Source organism: Nomascus leucogenys, unplaced genomic scaffold (genome assembly GCF_006542625.1).
Source record: "Nomascus leucogenys isolate Asia unplaced genomic scaffold, Asia_NLE_v1 001460F_35835_qpd_obj, whole genome shotgun sequence".
NCBI classification, from domain to species: domain Eukaryota; kingdom Metazoa; phylum Chordata; class Mammalia; order Primates; family Hylobatidae; genus Nomascus; species Nomascus leucogenys.
The window spans coordinates 1-10,117 of NW_022096387.1; the positions used below are offsets into that span (position 1 = coordinate 1).

The window sequence follows — 10,117 nt, forward strand, 5'->3', positions numbered from 1 at the left end:
GGTAAGATAATGAACTTTATTTAGAGAGTACACATTAAATACAGAATGGGAATGCTAGGACTCTTGCATTTAATAGGTGAATGCGGCATTGCCAGCAAGCATGTTTTCTCTATCCTGCATCTCATAGTTACCTCTACCATTTCTTCAAACCTAATACTCCCTTCTGCCTCTTTTAAGATAATTGCTTCATCTAAATGTTCTCTGTTTTAGCCAAGGTCATTTATAAAGTATGCCTGCACAGTCTTCAAAGGTAATTTTCTTACCATTTTTGTATAAGATTAAAGTTATAAGAGTTGCATTTTACCATTGGTTTAAAATGCCAATTTAAAATACATATTAGTTTAAAATATTAAAAATATCTGTTTTAAGGGATGAACTTTAAGAAACCAATTTTTGGGCCAGGGACAGTGGCTCACACCTATAATCCCAGCACTTTGGGAGGCCACGGCGTGCGGATCACCTGAGGTCAGGAGTTCGAGACCAGCCTGGCCAACATGGAGAAACCCCATCTCTACTAAAAATACAAAAGTTAGCTGGGTGTGGTGGCAGACACATGTAATCCCAGCTACTTGGGAGGCTGAGGCAGGAGAATCGCTTGAACCCAGGAGGCGGAGGTTGCACTGAGCCAAGATTGTGCCATTGCACTCCAGCCTGGGCGACAGAGCGAGACTCTGACTAAAAAAAACCAATTTTTGGGCAATGTTGAGTATTTCAGATTTTTCCATTTCTGTCTGGAAAATCATATCTCACCAAACTATTGGCAATAAGTGGATAACATGTTAAAGGAATTTTAATGTAAGCAGGGTTTTAAGAGTTAGCATAGGGCAGTGTTAACTATACAATTGTTACCCTTTTTACAGATAGGAATACAGGACATTAACTGTATAGATGCTTGTATTCCTCCTCTTCTTGACATCTCTGCAATGTGCAGAGTTCCTTGTCTGATCTGTTGTAAGTGACCCAATCAATAGCATTTTGGGGGATCTGGCGGGATATGTCATTGTATTCAACTAAAACACTCCTGGCATATCCATCTAGAACTCATTTTCCAATCTAAATATGTACTTTATCCTCCTCTTTGAATCTCAACTATTGTTTCAGAAGTGTCCTGTTCTAAAGTGTCTCAATGAACTATCTGGAAATTTGCTTTCTAATCTGGGCATGCTCATCTTGTGAAAGTATGCATGATTGCTTCCTCAAAGCATTCTGTAATCAGAATGTAAAAGCTTATCAGCATCATCAGCTAGAAGTTTTATCACACTGTCTCCTGGTTTTTTCATTTAGCTTCAAGACCAGCCAGCCTTGATAGTGGCAGAACATTCACTAGCAATAGCAATAATAATGCTTCACTACATGAAGTCAAAGGTATGCTGTAGGTAAATTTATTAATGTGCTCTATCCATTTCCAGTATTTAAAGGTGGGAGATGGGATGAAGTTTCTGGGGTAAAGCATGAAATCCAGATCATCTATGTTTGGAACATAGTTGTTTGGAACATTTTATACTTTTCATATTGTAATACCAATGTATTTCAATGTATACAAATGTAAAAACAGGAGCAGTTGTTTAGTTTTTCATCTTCACAGATAAAAGTCTTATGGTAATATTTATACATCAAAATTATCTATATGTCCTTATTCTACTGACGTTTTGTCTTTGATGTGAAAATGATTGTCCTTCATTTTCTTATGATGCATGGACATTGAACTCACATTACTCATATTTTAGAAATATTTTTGGCTTAATTTATCCACAAAATAAGGGGAAGGATTTTGTGTTTGAGAAACAACTATTTGTGTGTGTGTGTGTGTGTGTGTGTGTGTGTGTGTGTGTGTGTATATAGATAGATAGATATCTATATATATGTTGATATATATATATATATTGAACCAGAACTATATGAATGCATTTGGCTCATATAAGGAATTATTTCAAGATTTTTTTTCTTAATTTTTAAATATGCATTCCAAGGTGAGGTATTTAAGTAAATGTCTGGAAACCTTGACTGATACCTTTTTCCTCAAAGATATACTGCCTACTCAGATTCTGGGAGTTGTTTGTTTGTTTTGAGACGGAATCTCACTCTGTCGCCCAGGCTGGAGTGCAGTGGTGTGATCTCAGCTCACTGTAACCTCCACCTCCCAGGTTCAAGCCATTCTCCTGTCTCAGCCTCCCAAGTAGCTGGAACTGCAGGTGCCAACCACCACCACACCCAGCTAATTTTTTGTATTTTTAGTGGAGACAGGGTTTCACCATGTTAACCAGGCTGGTCTTGAACTCCTGACCTCCGGTGAGCCCCCTGCCTGGGCCTCCCAAAGTGCTGGGATTACAGGTGTGAGCCACCTGTAATCATGCCCGGCCTGGAAGGTTTTTGGTTTTTTTTTTTTTTTTTTTTTTTTTTTTTGAGACGGGTTATCGCTGTGTCACCAGGCTTAGAGTGCAGTGGTACTATCTCAAATCACTGCAACTTCTGCCTCCCAGACTCAAGCGATCCTACCACCTCAGCCTCCTGCGTAACTGGGACTAGAGACCCATGCCACCATGCCCAGCTAGTTTTTTTTGTATTTTTGTTAGAGACAGGGTTTCTAACATGTTGCCCAGGCATGTCTCGAACTCCTGAGCTCCAGTGAGCCACCTCATCCAGCATCTGAATTATTTAACCAATATATCATAGTTACTCTCTGTACTCCAGAATTGTCAGGTTACAAAGACTGCATTTGTTTTGTTCGTTTTTGGATTATAAAATTATTTTGTCTCAGTTGTAATTTTATTTTATCAATTAATGCTATGACATTATTACAGTGATCTGAAATACCTAATTTTGAGGTGGTTTTTTTTTTTAATTTTTATCATGTTTTGCAGATTTCTTTGTTCCTTCCCCACTCCCACTACTTCATTTGACTAGCCTTAAAAGAAATAAATTATTTAATTAAAAATGTTTTTATATCCAGTAGAAAAATGTAATCTGAAAATATGATTTTTCTTTCTGATTTGAAAATTTAAGAAACTCTTACTTTTGTAAAATGTTACATAACTTGAGCCAAATTCTTTCGTGGCCCACTTTACTCTCTGTGACTGGGAAACAATGGAAAGTTGCATTTTCTGTTTTGATGTCCAGTTTGTTCGTGATCCAAACAAATCAGTACTCTTAAGGAACACCATAGATTTGAGGGAGCTTAATTCTAGAACTAGCTAATTTGCATTTTATATAGTTGCTTAATGTCAACTGAGTCTTTTAAGGTTATATAGGCACCATATCAACAGTGGACAGCAAGAACAATAAGATGATCAAGACATTTAAAAAAGAATAAAGCACTACATATTTGATTTTATACTTTTACTGAAATGTTGTAAGTAATTGCTTCGTGTCTTTATTTAACTTTCCTTATATGTATGCTATTTAAATTTTTTTAAATGTTTAAAGTTATTCATGCAGGATGAACAGAGAAGCCTTCAAGTAGTACTGAGGACTTCTTAGATAAGCAAATAATTAAAATAGAATTTTATGCGTTTAGAACAGTTTTTTGGTCTTAACATACTGAAGTAATATAAAATTCACCTAATGAGCCAGGTGCGGTGGCTCATGCCTGTAATCCCAACACTTTGGGAGGCCGAGGTGGGCAGATCACCTGAGGTCAGGAGTTAGAGACCAACCTGGCCAACATGGTGAAACCCTGTCTCTACTAAAAGTATAAAAATTAGCCTGGCATGGTGGCGCATGCCTGTAATCCCAGCTACTTGGGAGGCAGAGGCAAGAGAATCACTTGAACCCAGGAGGCGGAGGTTGTAGTGAGCCGAGATCGTGCCACTGCATTCCAGCCTGGGTGACACAGCGAGACCCCATCTCAAAAAAAAATACACACACACACACACACACATATATATATTATATATTTATATTTTATGTATATTATATATAATATATATTTATATATAATATTTTATATATAAATATATATAATATATATTATATATATATATTTATATAAATATTTATATATATATATTAATAATTTATATATATATTCATCTAATCATGTTCTATCCTAAATTGTGAGGCATTTTTATTTATTATTTTTATTTTTGAGACAGAGTCCTCAGGCCAGAGTGCAGTGGTGCGATCTTGCTCACTGATCCTCTGCCCCCAGGATCAACGATTCTCCTGCTCAGGCCTCCTGGTAGCTGGACTACAGGCATGCACCACCACGCTGGCTAATTTTTTGTATTTTATGTAGAGACGGGGTTTCTCCATATTGGCCAGGTGGTCTCCAACTCCTGACTCGTGATCTGCCTGCTTCGGCCTCCCAAAAGTGCTGGATTACAGGCGTGAGCCACCACGCCTGCCTGCAAGGCCATTTTATAACTATTTGAACCTGAATTTTTAAAAAAATATATTATTCACTTATTTATTTATTCATTCATTTACTCAACATATATATGAATGCTTGTATGAGCTGTTTAGCTCTGAGTATGATAGTAAAAGCAGTCTTTGCCCTGTGGAGCTTCATAGTTGTCAGTTTGACAAAATAGGAAGCAGGCTATGGCAGACAATGTTAGACTGACAAAAGATTGACATGGTTACTAAGCATTTCTAATAAGCTTGAAAGTAAATTTGGCTGTTCATATAATTTAGCACACATCACAAATGTTATATCATAAAGTAATCTCAATTCTATTATTGAAATCTCAAACCCTATTTACTCCAAAGCAGGTGCAGTTAATAACCAAAGCAGGCCACAAAGCACAGCAGTGGAGAATTTAGCCTGCTTCATGACCATGAGGCTTGTCAGCAGTATGCAGTCCAATCCAGTACTTGAAAAGGCGACCAGATCAAGCCCAGTGCTCCAGCACAAATATCTGAACACTGGAGAGTCGACATCACAAATCAAACTGTTCCCTGGAAGTGAAGTCGTTACTTCTACAACAGTTTTTGGAAGAAGCAATAAGCTACCTCAATACAGGTTAGTTTTATCTATGATGACCTTAATTTAGATGAACACCACAAGTTAAATTTCTATAATGAACTTCAGAGCTTTTTTTTAAGTTAAGGAGTATTAAGAGGTACCCACAATTTATATTGCACAATCTGCAAATCAGGAAAGTAAAAAACATGGCACTATATCACTAATCTGCTTTGAATTTTTTTTTAAACAGATAAAGTCCTCAATCAAGAGAATCTTTTAGATGAAGTAATGAAAAGTTTGTCTGTCTCTTCTGACTTTTTGGGAAAGATAAACCAGTTAGCTGTGGTCTGGCCAGATCAGTAAGTGGAAAAACCCCAGGGGACTTCTATGAAGACGGACAACTAAGCCTGAGTTTTGAGACTGGTCCTCGAAAAACTGAAGATACCTACTTCATTAGTTCTGCAGGAAACCTACACCAGGCACTCAAGGAAAGATAAAATTAGTAAAAGAATCTTCTCTGTCACGACAATCAAAAGATAGTAACCCTTATGCCACTTTACCTCGTGCAAGCAGCGTGATCTCAATGCTGAAGGAACTACACGAAGACAACATCCATGATTTTTGACCAAGGACAGTAGACTGCCTATATCAGTTGATTCACCACCAGCTGCTGCTGACAGCAACACCACTGCAGCATCTAGTGAGTACCATTTACACCAGTGGTCCTCTCATATACTTGACAGCCCAACACATACTATAGGTTCTTGTGCCCAAAATGATTTAGCTATAGACATGCCTGAGCCTCTATATGCCCAGGCTAGAAAACTCAAGAACAGAAAGTCACATTTTCTAAACCAAACTTTGCCACTATTAGGATGCCTAGTGATGCATTCGGAATGTTGGCAAAAGATAGCATAGGACCATTTACTGTGCGCATTCATCTCAGCCATTCTTATCCCTGAATACAGAATTAGTTAGTAACATAAGTGGTTACCTCCTAGGCCAGTCATCAGAATATCTGACCAGGCTTCTGCCTCTTTGGATAACCTGCACAGAAAGAAAATCAACAGTTTTTGATCATCAGAACCCTATAATAGTAACCTACAGTTTTCTATAAATAGCAACAATCTTGTCACTTCTGCATGCCTCTATCCTGATGACACAGAAGCCGCATTGTTGGTTTCTGAGGATAATCAAACTGTTTGGTATGAATATGGTTGTATATGATCAAACTGCACAATATAATATATTGATGTTATTTGATATACACTGCTTCCTAATATGATTTGAAAAGTTGCTGTTACAAAATTATCATTTGGCTAGGTTTTATTTTTTATTTAAAATTGTTGCACAGTGTTCAGCTGTACAGATGGCATGTATATTAATGTGAATGTGTAACCACACCAAAACCTGCATGAAATATTAATTACTTTGTCCATTTTCTGCATGCCTTTAAAAACCTTAACCATATATGCTCCTCCTTCACATTTTTGTGCCTGATTGTTACTTTGATATCCAGAAGCATGTTAAAACAGTTGCATGCTCTCTTAGAAGACATTCCAAATCATACTTGCTTTGTTGCTTCTGGAAAAAAGTGTCATTTCCTCCCTCCCTTCCTCCTCTTCCCACCCCTCACTGCTCTGACTCTCACTCCTTTTTTCTTCCAGAATGTGTACTTTATATTGCACATGTACAGTATCAGTAGGGAAATTAAAAAGATGTTGTTTTTCTTTGTCATTTAATTAGGCCATCTGTCCTGTTTTAAAGAAATAGTTAATAATTCAACACTTTATATAACAAATATTAACTAATACCCATATTTATAAACATTTTTCAGATTTAAAAAATTGTTAATACTTATAACTTAGTGTTATTCTTAGAAAACCCATCAAATTTAAATGTGATTTACACAGTGACTAGGAACATTTGTATTTATTGTTTCTTCTCTGCACTTTTCATCATCTGATAAATACAAGAGCTCAAGTAACTGTCTTTCTTCAAGATGGCTTCTATACTTGAAATCAGTTAATACAATAGTTTTTCCAGTTCTTTTTATATAGAGTCAAGAGAAATAAACCAAATTATATCATTGTGTTGGAAATTTGTATTTTTACTTCTAATCAAAAGGTAGCAAGTTTACAAAGTGGTAAAAATTGTTACTTCTATAATTAATCTATTATTAAATATATTTGTATGTCCTTAAAACAGAATTTTTTAAATGAATAATCACACTAAAATGTAAAATTAGAACTTGTAAGCATTTAAACAAACAAGTATGTTTCAGTAGAACAAATTTAGAACTAGAATAAATACACTCTTTAGCTTAAAAAAAAAAGTAAGAAAATATTTGTTAACTTTGACTCCAGTGCAAAGAACTTTTATTTTTGTGTTCACAGCACTTTTAAAGCAAATTAGCTAAATTTGAATCTCTAACTCTAGAATGCTAAAAACAAAAAAAACCCCATAACCCTTGATCCGTTTACTTCCAGAGAAATACACATTAGCGTTCTCTCTGGAATGTTTTTTGCCATTTGGATTTAGCCTATATATTATTGATAATGACTCAGCTTGGCACCTGGAAGGAATGCCTTCAAATGTGACCATGTGGGATGAAATTGTTATACTTGTTGTTGTTGTTTAAGTTGTTATTAACTGGACCAAAGAAAAAATCTGTAGAGAATATTTCCTAATGAAATTTGTCTCCTTGGGTAATCACACTTTTTTTCTGATAGCTATTACAAAAAAAAATGGTTTTGGTACAGGTAATCAAATGAACACAATCAGAAGATTGTCATATTTTAGTACCACCTAATATACTTTTTGCATCCTTCTATTTTATTGTCAGTTACTTCCCGGTCAGTCCTAACATTTCAAATATTTGGTGCAAATTTTCCCTTTTGTTTTTTCATAGGCCAGTAATAAACTTAATGGTAACATGCTGAGATTAAATGGGGCAATATATGACACAAATGTTATAATTGGTGTTATCTTTTCACACTGAGTCAAAGATTATTTCACAGCTATTTCAACTTTTAGATATCATAATTCTACCATAACACTTTAAAATATTGTATTTATTCATTCAAATTCATTGAAAAATCACATGCTATTATATAAAATTATGTGATTATTACAAAATTTTACTTAAGAAAGAACTATTCCTACCCAAAAAGCTATATGTATATATGCAGCATGTTTTCAAAAGAAAAAATACACTGTGCATTAAGAGAAATATGTATCATGTCCGTGTGTCCTGAGGACTGTTGGAAAATACAGCCTAGACTCAGAATCATCACCCGCTGTGAGTCCTAAAATTCCCCCAAAACAACACTAGTAATTTTTTTTTTGAGATGGAATCTCACTGTGGCCTAGCTGGAGTACAGTGGCATGATATCCGCTCACTGAAACCTCTGCCTCCTGGATTCAGCGATTCTCCTGCCTCAGCCTCCCAAGCAGCTGGGATTACAGGAGCATGCCACCACGCCCAGCAAATTTTGTATTTTAAGAGACGGTGTTCACCATGTGGCCAAGTTAGTCTCCAACTCCTGACCAGCTTCCAAAGTGCGGATTACAGGCGTGAGCCACTGCGACTGGCCACAACACTAGTTCTATCAGGTGTTTTTTCATAGCATTTGGAATCAAATTTTAGTGGTGAAAATACCTTAGAAATCATATGAACCGGTCGGGCGCGGTGGCTCACGCCTGTAATCCCAGCACTTTGGGAGGCCGAGGCGGGCGATCACGGGTCAGGAGATCGAGACCATCCTGGTTAACACGGTGAAACCTCGTCTCTACTAGAAATACAAAATTAGCCGGCGCAGTGGTGGGCGATGTAGTCCAGCTACTCGGAGGCTGAGCAAGAGAATGCGTGAACCCAGGAGGCGGAGCTTGCAGTGAGCGAGATCGCGCCACTGCACTCCAGCCTGGTGAGAGAGCGAGACTCCGTCTCAAAAAAAAAAAAAAAAAAAAAAGAAATCATATGGAACCAATGTGTCCAACATTTAAGAAAAAAAAAACTTCTGTAAGTGAAATCTTACATAGATGCCCCAAATTTTAAAAAAACAAATTTCATTAAAGTAAAAGTGAAGCAACTCGACAATTGAGCAGTTGCACTTATTTCCTCTAAGACCCTCCAGTTTTCCAAAGGATTATTTGTAAAATATTCGAAGATTCAGTACCCTAATTTTATAAATGATGAAGCTGGATAGCTTTCAGTATTCCTGCCTGCTTCTAGAAATTATAAACATATTCTTATGCACTGCATCCCCTTTGACCAAAGCAATTTAGCTCTAACCAATGTTAAGGAGGAACATTATTTGCCTATAAAATATGCATCAAGCCCTGTTTCTTAGTAAATAATACAAATATTCATTCCAGATGGTTTTGCTACTAATGCAAGATTATGTTAAGACGTAGGTAACCATTAGTAAATAAACATAGTAAGGCTATCTGGCACTAAGGGGGAAATGTAATGTTTTAGTTTTTTAAAAAATGTAGCTTTCCTAGGAAATTACTTATAGCTTTAAAATATAAAAATCAATCTTTAAGTATTGAGATGCCTATGAGATTAATAATTTTCCCAGACAGTTACAGATTCCTTCCCTTGCCCTACTCAGTGAGAGTATTCTTATCTTCTGAATTGTATTTATTCATCTTGACTAAATAACATGAAATGCTTTTCTCCTGCAGATGTGGACAAAGTACAAGAAAGCAGAAATTCAAAAAGCAGGTCTAGGAGCAACAAAGCTCCTAATTCTATTACCCACTACATGACATGTGGGCCAAGTGGTGAGTTTCCTGCTTAAAATGTAAATGAGATTAGTCTCATTATACAAACTAACCAAATTAAGTGTGAAACAAGTGCACATTGCATTAACAGATGTAAATATGCTTGCTTAATTCATTGACATTCTGTTCTACTTACTAGTGAAGCAAGATTAGTTGGCGCCATAGGTTTTACCTGTCAGTGCAAGGAACAAGTATTTTTTTTAGTTTTTTCTCACTTTAAATTAATTTTACTAGTGAATTAGTTCTAGGAATACTTTTTAGTTTGAAGCCTTTTGTGGTAGAATACAACTTCCCACAGTTTCTTGAAAATTAATGAGAGTAAACTAAATGCCTATTCTATGATGAGCCACTCAAAAATTATCTCTGATTGTCTGCATTCTCATTCTTTTAGAAATACCTGTGCATGCTGTTCTTAAGTGGCTGCTC

General features: G+C 36.2%; 1 pseudogene; it reads left to right on the forward strand.

Moving 5' to 3' along the window:
* The first annotated feature begins 1,247 nt into the window (after positions 1-1,247).
* On the forward strand, positions 1,248-9,636 carry LOC115833909 (annotated as a pseudogene).
* The last annotated feature ends 481 nt before the right edge of the window (positions 9,637-10,117 follow it).